Below are 16,326 nucleotides of genomic sequence, written 5' to 3'. Positions count from 1 at the left end.
TGTGTTCGACCCTGGGCTTACCAAGAACCTAAGAAGGCTTATACTTGGGCTTTGTTAGGAAAACTTGCATGATCATCGCAAACTCACACCATCGCATCATAATTCTATGCATCAATGCCATACTCGATGAGCAACTCGATGGTATTTTGTGAAATACTTGATACATGATGCCATACTCGATGGTACTCATCGCTCATACTCGATGGTATTTTATGAAATACTCAATGCACGATGCCATACTCGATGGTACTCGATGCTCATACTCGATGGTATTTTATGAAATACTCGATGCACGATGCCATACTCGATGGTACTTGATGGCATACTCGATGGTATTTAGTGAAATACTCGATGCATGATGTCATACTTGATGGTACTCTATGACATACTCGATGCTTGAAGGTATACTCGATGCTTGATGGTACTATTTGAATACTCGATGGTAATTAGTGAAATAATCGATGCACGATGGTGCTTGAGGGCATACTCAATGGTCAATGGCATACTCGATGCTTGATGGTACTCGATGGTTTTTGCCCAGTTCATCACAGTGTTGAGCATTAGAGGTCCTATTCGAAAGGTGTGGGTCTGGTTCAAGGCAGTTCAAGCGATCCTGAAGTGTTTTGGAGTTCGTTTTTGCTGATTTTTAAAATAATTAGGTCTTTGTTTGCTGGAAAATGCCAAAAACTAAAACCATATCAATTTGTGTTTAATTATTTACGCATGTGATGTATGTTATAATTAAATAAATCTTGTAAGTGCATAAAGTATGTCATATAGATTTAAAATCCCACCATCAGAAGCATGTTACATGCATTGAAAGTACGTTATAAAGTGTTATAATATATAGTATGCATGTATAGGGTTTCAAATGTTTTAATGTAAATGTTATATTAAATATTGAATGCCTTTGATGTATGTTATGGATGCTTAGCATGTCTAAAATTTTGTAAGTTGTTATAAAATTGGGTTAGACATTTAAAATCCATAATAAAGATAAGATGCATGCTCACATAGGTTAGCCACCTGTTTTAATAGTTAAAATACGTCGACATCTTGTAAAATATGGTTACAAACTCAACCGGTATATAATCCTGTCTAAGTGGAGGTATTTAAGTTGGCAATCTACGGAACACCTCCTACCTGGGGATTAAATGGCCGAATAATTGAGCATTGTTAACCAGTTTTATGAGAAATACGTGAGTGGTGTGAGGTTTTAAAACTGGTTTATCACCTAGACATCGTAGGTTAAATCCAAACATAAACCTTATACTTGGATAAAACCTAATCTTAGGTTGTTTAACTAGCCAGAACAAACCTGATTAAAGATATACCCAAACAAATGTTGAGACATTTCAGTGGGAGTTTAATAGCATATATGATATGCTATTAGAACACTTCAGTGAGAGATTAATAACATATACGATATGTTATTTTTAGCTCTCACGTCCCTAAAAGTTCACATCGAAATTCATGTTTCACTTCGTGTTGATTATGAACCTCGACTGCTCCATTCGAAAAGTGTTTGTATGAATCAAGATCTAGGTGAATAGGGGAAGTTATTCATAGTAAAATCAAAAGTGATATTTTGATTTTAAATCTCACGTCCTAAGATGTTCACATTGTGAGATCCGTGCAACACTTTGCATCGATTATGAACCTCGATTACCCATTCGGAAAGTGTGTGTATGGGATCAAGATCAAGGTGAATGAAGGGAAGTTGTTCAATGTAAAATTAAATATGCGATATACTGATTTCAACTTTCACGTCCCTAGAAATTTTACACCGTGAGGTCCATACAATGCTTCGTGTTGATTATGAACCTCGACTGCTCCATTCGGAAAGTGTTTGTATGGGTCAATATCAAGTTGAATGAGGGAAGTAGTTTATAGTAAGTGGGTAAAGGATATGTGTCAACACATCCTGTTGTCTCTTCCATTTGTTTGGACCATGAGATTTCTATGTTGAGCTTGCTTGTCGTCTTTATGTCAGCCTTGCTAGTCGTTTAACGATGGCTATCTCCTCGGAGGGTTGTAACAGAGGATTCAGAACAACTCAAACTCCATAAATTGATAGGATTTCTTAGGTCGTTTTCCAACTTTAACTTTCCAATTCGGTAGCATCATTAGGGCCGATCTCTGAGGTCTAAAAATGGAGGGTTACACTTACGAAATTACTAAAGTGTTAGTAAGTTCTGACAAAAAATGGTAGCTAAATGACTATCGAAATATGAGTTATTCTGGAGATAGTATTTAGTCAAGAATGTCTTGCTTTAGTAAAATAGTATTTGATTGCCCGTCGGTAGCCCTTATTTTGACACACCATAGTATCGTTGCAAAAATAATGAATTTTGGGTACATTATTACTTTGCTAAAATATGATTGAGTTTAAAAGCAATTCACTAATAAAATTTATTTATATTTTCATATGACAAGTTTTTTGGTACAACTATTGGCTTCTGATAAACTTACCGGGGATACCTATGCTGCGTGGAAATCAAACTTAAATACAATACTAGTGATAGATGACCTAAGATTTGTTTTAATAAAGGAATGTCCTCCTGTTCCTAGCTCGAATGCAAATCGAAATGTTTGGGATGCATACGATAGATAGGTCAGGGCTAATGAGAAAGCTCGTGCCTATATTCTTGCTAGCATATCTGATGTATTGTCCAAGAAACATGAGAGCATGAGTACTGCCAAAGAGATTATGGAATCTCTGCGTAGGATGTTTAGATAACCATCATTCTCTCTGAGGCATAATGCAATCAAATATGTTTACAACTACCATATAAAAGGAATTACAAACATTCACAACCATACAAACTAGTTATGCATTTCATAACAAACTACGACATGCTTTCATAAATAAATACAAAGGGAACGAGAGACATGCCTTTGAAGAACTTTTCTTCTGACTTTGTCTCGCTCTCTTGAAGAACTTGGAATAGCTACCTCTCGCTATCGCTTTTAACACCAACTCAATCGTCCAGTGGATCATGAAAAATCTTCTCCACGAACAAGTAACCTTTTGGACACCACCACTTAGTAACCTTGGTATTCTCGGAGTGAGAATCCAAGAGGTGTGAGCTCTATTGGATTTGGTAAAGGTTTTGGAGGAAACAACGATCGTACTATATGACCAAGTAAGTGGAAGAATGAACTTTCTATCATATAGACTTTGTGTGCTTGATCGTTTAGTAAAACTCAGCAGGTACACGATCGTTTAGAAAATCACTTGCCACGCGATCGTTTAGTAAAAGGCTACACGATCATTTAGAGAATGACGCGTGTATATGATCGTTTAGACAAACACTTGAAGGCTGTCATAGTCTCTCGTGAGCTAAAAGATTAGTTGTGTACTTAATGAAGCGATCCTTTACAAAATGAAAACATTTTTCATTTTATCCTTCAGTTATGAAAACTGAATAAAACCTCCCACTTCACGCATGGTTAAAGGAGGAACCGCCAACAATTATCTCATAATTTTTTTAATTATAAATAAATATAATAACTAACTTATCATATTATATGTATAACCTATAGTTTTAATATCACATCATATGTAACATTTAAACCATAGTCTTTTTCTTCTTTACTTGATATAAATCATATTCATATCAAACTCCTCCAATTAATGTATCTCATAAACTTCCTCTTGTCAATTTGAACACTTCAAACTGACCCAAAAACTGGTTCTCAACTTGAATTCATTGAGATAAAAAAGGGACCTTATGAACCTGTAGCTTGAAGCTCTAACGGTATGTGAATAGATGACTAAACTCTTTAGTCACGAGATCTACCATCCATTAACTGTCGGGCACTCCACTAAAGACCGACAGCTGCACTCTTCTCACTATAGATATATTTTTGTGTCCATCGGATATAACCAATCAACAGTACGATAACCCTTCACAGATCACTCATAAGTACAGTTGGGCCAATTTATCATTTTACCCCTGTAGTTAAATCTAACTTCTTAAGTACCACTAATCCCTCTAATGAACAATACATCATAGTCCTACTATGAGTGGACACCTCTCGGGCCTTGAGAAGGTGTGTGGCGCCACATCATTCAAGCCCTGGAATCAGCCCTTAAAGGAGCAATCTATCTACTTACCCCTACTTCGGGGAATGAGTGAATTTCATCTTGTGTAGCTGAGTTCCCAGCTCCCCAATCAGACCAATCCCCTAAGTGGTAGGTTTAAGTCTGCAATCTGGCCACTTGCACCCATGCAAATCAAAGAACTGCCCTCATAAGCAGGAGTTCCCAACTAACTCAAGATTAAGATCATGTTACCTATGGTCATCCTAGTGAAATGAAAGTCTTTGTCATGAACAACGTTATATAATGAGAATAAACACTTCGTGGTCCGGTCTTATACAAACTCCTTTGTATAGAATACCCCCGCTCGCATGTATCCACATGAATGATCAGAATCAGACCATCTGTAGTACGTCACAACACTTGTAACTATCTACAAAGTGGGTCGTATCCGTAGTGTCACCAGGATAAGGTTTCCCTCCTATATTCATATACTATAGACCATTTTGGTTATCACTTAAGGCATGATCAGCTTGTATGTCTCCACATACATGCGTAAGTTACAACGACAACCAGGGATCTTAGTTTATTAGTTTGTGGTAAATGCATATAAAATATCTCATATTTCATAGACAATAGTGAAGAAAATATCTCATATTATTACATCACAAGCGTTTGTTCATACAAGTGTTTACAAACTGTAGGACCTTACGAGAGTTTAGAGTATCAACCCCGACAAGAAGGGGCCTCTGTTAAAGAATATGTTCTGGACATGATGGTCCATTTCAACATGGAAGAAGTGAATGATGTTGTCATTGATGAGAAGAGTCAAGTTGGTTTTATTCTTGAATCTCTTCCGAAGAGTTTCTTGCAGTTCTGTGTGAACGCACTAATGAATAAAATAAAGTTTAAATTAACTATGCTTCTCAATGAGCTTTAGACTTGCTAGATTACGACGAGAGCAAAAGGACTGGAACTAGAGATAAATGTTACTACTGCAAAAAAAAAAAAAAAAAAAAAAAAAAAAGATGATTTTCCTCTAAAAGGCCTGATATTGCTAATAAGAGTATTCTAGTAAAGAATAACAAAGGGAAAGGGAAAAAGAAACCTACTGGCAGAAAGGGCAAGACAAATGCTTCTGATAAGGGAAAATGTTTCCGCTGCAGCGAAGAAGGGCACTAAACAAGGAATTACGCATAATACCTTGCGGAGAAAAAAAGCAGAGAGCAAACACAAGGAAACTAGTTCTCTTAAACTCCAAGTTTTAAACAGGGAAGAATTTCTTAGAATAACCATTGGGAGTTGCAATTGTTGTTGAAAGATAAACTTGTTTACTTTTGTTATTGTAATGAAAGTTATTTTATCTTTTGTAAAGAAAAAATGGTATAAATCTTTTGTTATAAATGAAATGTTCATTAGCAAAAGTTATATTTATTCCACTATAAAGAAACTTCTTTTAGAACCAACCAAGTTCAAAGCCATTTGCAAATATTTAGATATTTAAAAAACGGCTAGAAATCAATACAGGCAATAGTTATTTAACCTAAGTAATAAGTTTAGAACACTTGAAGAGTTCAAGGTGCATAAAACTTGTTAGGTAAAATAAATCCGAAGTACTTCGATTGGTTCAAATTAGAGAAAATAGAGAGTGAGATTTCTAGGGCTATTTTGATAGAACATGAAATCCAGTGAAAACTCTATACACCTAGTTGCCTTAATTGTTTTGAACATCATTTAAATTTTAAGGTGTTTTCTGAAACTCCACATGAGATATGGAGAATGTTGGGGTTGATGCCCTAAAGTCTCGTGTCCTGTAGTTTGTACCAACGCTTGTGATGTATATGATATTTACTTCACTTCTTGTTTTTGCTCATCTTAATGTTTTATTTGCTTTACCACAAACCAATAAACCTAAAATCACTGGTTATCTTTATGTTACTTAAGCATGTATGTGGTGACATACAAGTGGATCATGTCTTGAGTGATAACAAAAATGGTCTATAGTATATGGATATAGGAGGGAAACCTTATCTTGGTAACGCTACGGATGTGACCCGCTTTGTGGAATAGTTACAAGTGTTGTAAGTTGTCATAGATGGTCTGATCCTAATCATTCGTGTAGAGGACATGCGGCTGAGGGCATCTTATATACTTAACGGATACACTTCACTTGATGGCGAACGACAAATGCTCCTTCCAGCTTGGGCGAAGGAAATAGTTTGTATAAGATCTGACCACAAAGTGTTAGCGTCTCGTTATATAACACCGTTCATGACAGAGACTTCACTTCACTAGGATGACCATAGGTAACATGACCTCAATCCTGAGTGAGTTGGGAACTCCTGCCATTAAGGGCAGTCCTTTGATTTCATGGGTGTGAGTGGCTAGGCCGCCGACTCAAACCTATCACTTTGGGGATTCATCTGATTCGGGAGCTGGGAACTCAGCTACACAAGATGGAATTCACTCTTTCCCCGAAGCAGGAGCGAGTAGATAGATAGCTCCCTTAATGGCTGATTCTAGAGCTTGAACGATGTGGCGCCACATACCTTCTCTTGGCTCGAGAGATGTTCACACATAGTTCAACTATGTTGTATTGTTCATTAGAGGGATCAGTGGTACTTAAGGAGTGAGATGTAACTACAGGGGCAAAACAGTAAATTAGCTCAATTGTACTTACGAGCATCTGTGGAGGGTTATCATACTCATGATTGGTTATATCCAATGGACACATAAATATATCTGTGGTAAGAAGAGTTCAGTTGTCAGTCTTTAGTGGAATGTCAGACAGTTAACGGATGGTGGATCTCGTAGCTAAAGAGTTTAGTCAACTATTCACGTACTGTTGGAGCTTCGAGCCATAGGTCTATAAGGTCCCCTTGGTAGCTTGGATACAAGTTGAGAATCAGTTCTTGGGTCAGTTTGAAATGTTCAGATTGACAAGAGGGAGTTTGATGATATATGATATAATTGAACTGGTTAATTATATATGATGTGATTGACTAAATGTATGAGATATATTATTTTGGAGGAAATTGGATATAAATATAATTTATATCAAGTAGAGGAGAAAACACTATAGTTGATATATGATATTAAACTATAGGTTAAGAATATAATATGATTATATTCATTAATTAATCAATTGGGCAGTTATGTGATAATTGGCCGAGTTTTTCTCCGGATTCGTGTAATAGTGGGAAGTTTGATTAAGTTCTTGTAACTTAAGAATAAAATGAAAATTGTTTTCACTTTGCAAAGGTTACGAAAGGATCCAAAAAATTGTTCACGATGTGAAAGTATACGATCGCTTAGTGTTGAGAGCCTATACGATAGCGCCCATCTTTATAAACGATCGCACACCCGCGTACTAAACGATCGCCCGCGATTTCTAAACGATCGCTTATGTTTACTACACGATCGCTTAGCACACCAAGCAGAACTAAATGACCGCATACCATTTGATAGACGAACGCTTAGCTAAACCTACACAATCGTGTACCCCGATCTAAACGATCAAGCACATCCGACTATACGATAGTCTTCTACTATCTCCCACTTGCTTGTTCGTACTATACGATTGCTTTTTCTCCTTCCCTCTACCAATTCCATCAAAGTTCACCTTTTGGATTCTCACTTCGAGATATACCGAGGGCTTCGAGTGGTGGTGTCATCCCCGGTTGCTGTTTGTTCGTGTGCTACTGATCGTGTAGACGACCGTGGTGCTGTTAGGCGACTACTTGCTGGACGATAAGAAGTGTGAGGAGTTCGCTTCTGTTGGATCGAGTTCGATTGAAGAAAGTCTTCAACTAGTACGTTTTCTTGGTCTCTTGTATTTATTGTTAAAGCATGCCAGTAACTAGTATTTACAATGCACATTTGTATGTTAGAATGTATGTGTGGTAATTCTGTCACAATGAAATCAGAAAGATCCACTTCTGCTCATGGGTACTCTTGTTTAAGAGATCCTTCAGAGAACTCACAAAAACTGTTTATGAGATGTAAAAGATGTTTACGTAATTCAGAAATCTAGAGAAAAGATCGACACATGTATTAGTGTCGAACCCTTAGGTATTGAAATATTGTTAAAAAAGGCATGCCTATTTATAGGCAACCCAAAAGTAGTATACTTTTCATGTAAAAAAAAATCAAGTCTCTGTATTGACAAATGCTAAATTTTTCCTAGAAAAGTATACGAGATCATCATGTATTATTTATTTTCCATAAAAAGCAAAATGTATATCAATAAAGAGTTATTGATTAAAGCTAACACTGTAACAAAAGTTGTTTGGACAGGTCAGATGCATCTTACTCAAAGAGTTGAGGGTACCTCGATATAGTGGGAGGAATGTATAATAGCCTAACTCTTATTTGGGTTTAGTGGAAACTCAAGTCACCAAATCTTGGTGACGGTATCAAGAAACAAAGAATTGTGAAAATAAGATGCATTCCCTATATAATTTAATGAGAAATCCATAATATACTAAAGTGTTTATAACAATCCTCTCGGCTAAAGTATTTGAGGATCACTAACTGTGATTAGGATTACGAGTTGAACAACCTAGGGCAAGTGGAAGAAAAACCCATGGGTATGTGATACCTAAGGATGGATATGTGATACCTAAAAGAAAAACCATGGGTATGTGTTGCCCTAGTTTATTACATTTCTTCGTAAAACTCAAAAACTCAGCATTATATATTCATATGTATGTTACCACTGGAGTTTTATTCCAATTGGGAGTTTGTTGGGTTTTATATCCTAAAATCGTGGTTTGTAAACAATAAACTCATTCTGTAAATCAATAAAGTTGTTATTGAAGTTTGATTCAATAAAGTTGTATTGAATATATAAATTGCTTATTTCGTTTTAGAAATAAATCCAATAAACTAAAAGATCCATGACTATTACATGAGTACTTGAACTTTATGTGGAGAAATAAGAGTGGACCAGGTTTGAGTAAATAGTCTAAATGATCTATAGTATATGAATAAGGTTGAGTGTCTTACTCTGGTAACACTATCAGATGTGGTCTACTCTGTAGTTATTACAAGGAGTTGTAAAGTGCTACAAACGAAATGATCCTGATTCGTACATGTTATGACATGATGAGTGGAGGCGTCCTGTGCATTGAGTTTGCACAAAATCGGACCAAGAAATAAGTCACTCTTACTTTATAACGTTGTTTACTATTTAAGATTGACTATTTCACGACGATGACCTAGGTAACTTGACCTTAATCCTGAGCTAACTATGAACTCCTATTTATTTAAGATTATCTTTAGATTTGCATAAGTGAGGGTTGGCTCAACAGCGCAGGCTCAATAAGCCTCCTATTTTAGGGGTAAGACCGGGTAGATAGCTAGGGACATAGGGTGCAAGATGGAATTCACTCTTACCTACTTTCAAGGGTAGTAGAGAGGTTGTTCCCTTAAGTACTGACTTCGGGTCTTGAACAAGGGGCCCCACCCTCTTATTGGCCTGAGAGGGACTCGGTTTAACGATCAGATCACGAACCATTGTTTATTATAGAATCAGTGAGACTTAAGAAACAAGAGGTAATCTCGGGGGTAAAACAGCCTTTTGACCCAACCGTTATTACGAACAACCTGTGAAGGGTTAACTTACTAATCATGGTTATATCGAGTGGACACAATATATCTACAGTGAGGGGAGTGCAACTACGAGATTTAGTGGAGTGACCCGGTAGTTAACGAATGAGGGTTAATTTGGTGTAAAGAGTTTAGCCAATTAATCTCGGATCGTTGGAGCCCATGATCTGTAGGTCCACTAGATCCCCTACTAGCTAACAAACGAATTAGCCTTAGGGTAGTGTGATAAGTTGATTTGAAACGTTCAAATTAGAATTAAGGGAATTAGTAATTATATGTGATATAACTATACGTTTAATTTTGGAATTAAACAAAATTGGAGAATCGATTAATATTTAAATATGATTTGAATATTAAGTTCATGAATAGGTTTTAAGAAGGTGGAATTGGTATTAAATTAATTTAATATTTGATATTAAATTAATAGAATTAATTGATTAATTATTAATTTTATTAGAAAATTTAATTTTGAATTAATTTTTGTAAAGTTAATAAAATTTTAGTCTTGTTTTTCGAATTAAAACTGAAAATATTTTTTAATTTTGAAAATAGTTTTCAAAATGAAAAAAAGAAAAAAGAAAAATGAGAAACCAAAAGTGCGTTTTTTTCCATTTTTGGAACCAAGCACCTTACTCATATTTTCACTTCAATTCTAGCTCAATAATGAAGGTGGAGCTGGAATTCATGCAGAAGGTTGTTGCTTGAATGTCATGCAATATAAACTTCAGTTCTAAGTAGAAATCAGGCATGCAAAAGGTTGCAATTTTGCTGAGAATTTTTGTTTGAAGAAGTGTTCTTCACACTGTGTAAAACCAGTAACCTCCTCTCCAGTTCTCTTCGATTCAAGCTTGTTTTGAGTCCTACAATTCAACTCCAAAAAAATAGTAGGGAAGGCCTTGTGGTGGTTCACAATCAAAGAAAAAGGAGATTGCAGCTAGAAATCGTGATTCAAAGGTATCTTTAAAGGTTAGTGTCGAAACTCTGTTATTAGTTTATGAGCATGCTGAATTTGAAGCCAAAATTAATGAATTAGAATGCTTAATGATCTTGTTTTCTTCCATTCATGCTTCTGTATAAGTCATAGGTCTTCGATTACCATAACAAACTTATGCATTTGACTCTTTTCAAGGATGTAACTTTTTGAATGCCTTTTTTCTGGCGTCAATTTGGCGCTGAGAAGATCGTGGATGGAATGAAGTAATTTAAGAGAGAATAAAAATTGGATTTTGTTAAAATTTTAGAAAATATAATCAACCGTAATCGATGGAAGCATTGGATTCTGGGATGCAAAGTTGGAAAAGCAAGTAGGGAGGTGGGCCCCTCCCTATCATGTAGGTCATAAATCATACAATTTAGTAAATTACCATTTATCCAACTAGGGATCTTTTTAGGGTTCTTTGGATAAATAGGCAAAACGTAATGGACTTTTTAAAAGATGGCGACCAAAGTTTTTCTTTGAATAAATAGCCAAATGATTGTTTTAAAATTTTTAATAGAATCTATCAGGTGTCAAAAATACCCTTAACAAAATATCGAACATACTAAAAATTCAAATAAAAATAAACTTATCTCTTAAATTAAGGAATGCTGGCGATTTATTTTAGTGAACAAAATTTGAAAAACAAAAAAAAAAAACCTGAAAACAACTTCAAAATTAAGCAAAAGATGGTTTGTAACAATATATTAGAAAAGGTATTATCTAACATAAATTCATAGATAAATGTTTCAAAAATTGTGACAAGTATAATTTTGGATGCAAAAATACAATGTATATAAAGAATGAAACTTAATTTGGAATTTTCCATCATTAACCATATAAATACATCTTCTCTACAAACATTCTAGGACACATATTAATTGTCTATTTTTTATAACTAAAGTATTTGTGTTTTGTATTATATTCTCAATTCTTTTATTTCATATTCATAGTATCCTCGTATATCTCCTACTCATAAAAAAAAAAAAAAAAAACTAGAATTTTGCCACACAAATACTTTGTACTAAAACTAGCTAATATTTTATTAGACTTTTAATAATGCAAAATACCTAAGACAATTTAAAATCTTATACTAAGATTTAAACCTTGTAACAACTAAAAAATACCATCTAATAGCTAAAAAATAACTAATGTGAGCGATCTAAATATATACCTTGTACTAGATCGTGCCATATAAATACCTTGTATTAAAAACAACTAAAACCCAATATGAACTGACAAAACGCATTAAATCTAATGACAAACTTGAAGAATTTGATGGCCTCGAATGTGAAAATCCATGGATCTGACCACGATGGAGACAATGAAGGAAATACATTCGAATTCATCAAGGTAGATTTATTAAAAACACTGTATGTGTGGTGGTTCTTATACGTTATGTTTGTTCCTAAACTTGTGTGTGGTTTCAATCAAATAGGAGACAACTAACTTCACTAGGCTTGGATAAATTGGAGCGAGATAATAAGAAAAAAGAAAAAAAGAAAAAGAAGCTGATGATGGAGACATAAATGATAAACAGTTACAATTCTCTTCATAGCAATAACTTCCATGAATTGTCAAAAGTTAACATCAACTGAAATATGCAAGCAAGTAACCTTAAAGTTGTTATATCATTTGTTGTCGTCACACACTCCATATAAAAGATGAACAAACGAACTACAGTTACAATGTAGTTGAGATGAACAAGCAAATAAAATATGAATAGTTCAAAGTACCTACCGACAAAAGGAAAGATTCTGCTGCGTGATCTCCTGTTCACATCTGCATATATACCATAAAATAAGGGAACTTGTTTTTTTTTAAAAAAAAATCAAATATTGAATTTTTAGTGCACTTTTAAATCATAAATTAACCATTCTCAACTAAATCCCCAAAATCTCTTCCCAACAACTTAAATCCTATCATTATCTTCTTAAAAATGTGGAGGCATAACTAGATAGAAAGGATACATAACGTTGGATCGAGGTAGAATCAGAAAAGGAAATATGAGGTGAGGAGACCTTTTATTCTAATATTGTAGATTTGAAAAGTTATTAGAAAGGTATGGTGGTTTTAAAACTAATTAAGAAATATGGTTGTTTTGTCTGTTCGAGGCTAGAAGTCGATGTTGAGAATTCAAATAAGATGGATGTCGAAGGTTGAGAACTCGATGAACTTGGTGAAAGGGTTTGCATGGAGACTTGTCGAATGTTGAACATTCGACCTACATAAGTCGAAAGTTCAACCCTCGACAAGCAAGACTTGTCGAACGTTGAACATTCGACTTATGTAGGTCGAAAGTTCAACCCTCGACAAGCTCCATGTCCCGTCCCATCGCTGTCAGCCTTTGCTTTTGCCGCTGCTGACCAAGAATCTGGGTAACTTTAAATGCATGCCCTGCCTCCCCAACCATCAGCCTTTATTATTTCAACCCATGGGTCGAGTGTTGAACACTCGACCTATGTGTTTTTAAACACCACAATTTTCAGTCCCTTGCTCATTGCCCTATGAAATCATCAACTTCTTCCTCTACTAAATCTCTCTCCTCCCATTTTCTTTCCGTTTCCATTTCTCTTCTTCTTAATATCCCTCTCATCCCATTTTTTAACTCACTGCTTCCCATTTCCATTTCTCTTCTTCTATTTCGTTTGATACAAATTGTTCTCACATTTCTCCCTTGATCACAAATTGGTTCGTTACTCTACTAAATTTTTCTTCTTCTATGAATAATTATAAATTTTATTTTTGTTCTTATATTATTATTATTTTTTTATAGATTCTATTTTTTTAAAATTTTTTTGTAGTTGTTGCCAGATAACAAATAACAGGAAAAAAAGGGTGAACGCTGTCACTTTGAAGGAAAAAAAAGAACTATCATCGAATTTATGAGTTGAACTTTAACTTTTATTTATTAGTAGTTTTTTGTTTTTAATATTTTTTATGCTAAATATATCATTTTTATTCCTTATATTGATGTCTACCATGATAATGTTAATTTTTTAATATTATTTTTTAATTGAAGATCAATAAGTAATTTTATTTATTTGTCGTTTTTTTTAATGATATTCTATATTTTAGTATTGTTTTTTAGTTAACAAGTTTAGTATAGTTTAAAAAGTTTAGTTTATTGTTATGTTTAAAAAGTTGATATTTATAGTTTAATACATAATTATTGTGATAGTTAACAAGTTTAGTATAGTTTAAAAAGTTTAGTTTATTCTTATGATATTTGATTTATTTAGTATTAACTTTGATGTTTATAGTGTTAAAAAGTTCAGTTTATTGTTATGTTTAAGAAGTTGATATTTATAGTTTAATACAAAATTATTGTGATAGTTAATAAGTTTAGTATAGTTTAAAAAAATTAGTTTATTCTTATGATATTTGATTTCTTTAGTATTAACTTTGATGTTTATAGTATTAAAATGTTTATTTTATTGTTATGTTTAAAAATAGTTTAATACAAAATTATTGTGATAGTTAACAAGTTTAGTATAGTTTAAAAAGTTTAGTTTATTCTTATGATATTTGATTTCTTTAGTATTAACTTTGATGTTTATAGTGTTAAAATGTTTAGTTTATTGTTATGTTTAAAAGATTGATGTTTATAGTTTAAACGCTTTAGTATTTTTAGTTTAATACAAAATTATTGTAATTTTTTTTAATATATTTCTTATGATATTTGATTTTTCTAGTATTAACTTTGAAAATATAGTTTTAAATAGTTTGAAAAAATTTAATTTAATTTAATTTTTTATTTTGTATTAAATTTGAAAAAATAGTTTAAAAAAGTTTACCTCATTGTAATTTGAAAAGTTTAATTTTGTTGTTATATTTAAAAATAGTTATAAAAAGTTTAATTTATTGTTATGTTTAAAAATAGTTATAAAAAGTTTAATTTATTATTATGTTTAAAAAGTTGATATTCATACAACTTAAAAAGTTTAGGTTTATAAATTAAAAAGTTTAATATTTTTAGTTTAATACAAAATTATTGTGATTTTTGAAAAAGTTTAATATTTTTTAATATACTTCTTATAAAAAGTATAATACAAAAAGTTGATGTTTGTCTTTTTTTTTTTTTTTGGAGTTGACTATGACCAACCACCAAGTAGGAGTTTTAGCATAAATGTGAACAGTGGAATTGTATTTGAACAATTCATTGAAATGGTTGGGATGTCACTTAGTGTAGATATGGGAACAAATCAGATAGAAATAATATATAGACATCCTAACCTAGAACCATCAGAATCAATAAGGTTTATGTCATTCCATATTTTGAATGCACAAGCTATGAACTTGATGTTCTCAATGACAATGTCACTGCCGAATTTAGTGCATTTGTATATAAATGTAAATAGGATAGGGTGGATATAAACTTGAATACATCATTTAGCCAATTTGAAGATCCAACTCAATGTATTGATCCTGATCGCTTTGTAATACTGAACCCCTATTGCATGATATTGACTTAAGGATTGGAGATTGGTCCGAAAAAGTTGCACATTTTGTAGTGCGATGACACTATCGTGCAAGGTTTATTGCAGTGGGGTTTCTATTGAACAGTTTGATAGGGATGTCACTCAAGAATATATTCATTAGTATAAACATATCACAAGGCGCTACATCACTCGTCCGGGAGTAGCTATGGGTCATCTGGTAAATGAATGAATATTATCTAATTATTTTTAATTTAAATTTATTTTAAATATTATCTAATTGTTTTATAATTCAAAAAGATCGAACAACAGTAGACTTCGTGAGGTTGTGAATGATCTGAACCAGGTTCTTGCTATATGTAGTGACAACCAAGCTATATGGAGGAGATACATTATATGTACGATATACCTATTGTTCCTCTACCAGCTCCTAGACGTAGAGGATCTGTTCGGGAAAAGGATGAGTTTGATGAGGTTGCCCATAATGTGGAAGAGTTGCCCCTGTAATGCAGACACAGAGTCAAACTGATTATGTTAGTCCGATGATGATGATACCAACATTTGATTCAGGACATTATGACTCAAAGGCTGGTCCTTCGTCTTCATATGTGCATGGACATGGTTGGGGTCGTGGAGAGCATAATGAATATTTATATTATGAAGTGTTTGTAGAGGTACCAGAGCAACATCAAGAAGAACTCGAGTAACCTTAAGTTCGAAGTCGATGACGACAATCAGCTCGAAATCGACGACGTCCGCCTTGTGGGACACATTGATTTTTGTAATTATTTTTATATAAATGAGATATTTTAATTTACACTTTTTATTTTTATGAGATATTATTTTTTTTAATTTATTCTTTTTAGAGTTTAAATAAAATAATAAAATAATAAAATATATTTAGAAATTGTTTGTATAAAATGGAAAATTAAAAAAAAAAAAAAGAAAGAAAGAATTGAATGTCTAAATAATTAAAAAGAAAAAAAAAACAATCTAAAGGTGGAGGGTTCAAAATAATAAAATATTTTAATAGGTCGAATTTTGAACCCTCGACCTATTAAAAAAAAATATATTTTTCTAAATAGTTTAAAAAATACCATATTTTTCTAAATAGTTTTTAAAACTACAATATATTTTAAATTTTCCTTGAGGTGAGGACCTACACCTTATGATTTTCACCATAAATCATACAATTAAAAAATGACCATTCTTCCAATTGCATGTCTAAATTTGGCCACACAATTACTCAATTTATT

The 16,326-nt window shown here is 33.2% G+C and overlaps 1 long non-coding RNA gene across 1 annotated transcript; it reads left to right on the top strand.

Annotated features, from left to right (window-relative positions):
• The first annotated feature begins 14,502 nt into the window (after positions 1-14,502).
• Positions 14,503-15,922, top strand: LOC150038728 (uncharacterized). The gene is made up of 2 exons (XR_016526058.1): positions 14,503-15,290; positions 15,434-15,922. It is a non-coding gene; the product is annotated as an uncharacterized LOC150038728 (long non-coding RNA).
• Positions 15,923-16,326: the final 404 nt, after the last annotated feature.

The sequence above is a fragment of the Benincasa hispida genome, chromosome 1 (assembly GCF_027475165.1).
Source record: "Benincasa hispida cultivar pf3 chromosome 1, pf3_genome.v1.1, whole genome shotgun sequence".
In the NCBI taxonomy this organism is placed as follows: Eukaryota; Viridiplantae; Streptophyta; class Magnoliopsida; order Cucurbitales; family Cucurbitaceae; genus Benincasa; species Benincasa hispida.
This window is presented reverse-complemented; position numbering and strand designations above follow the sequence as displayed.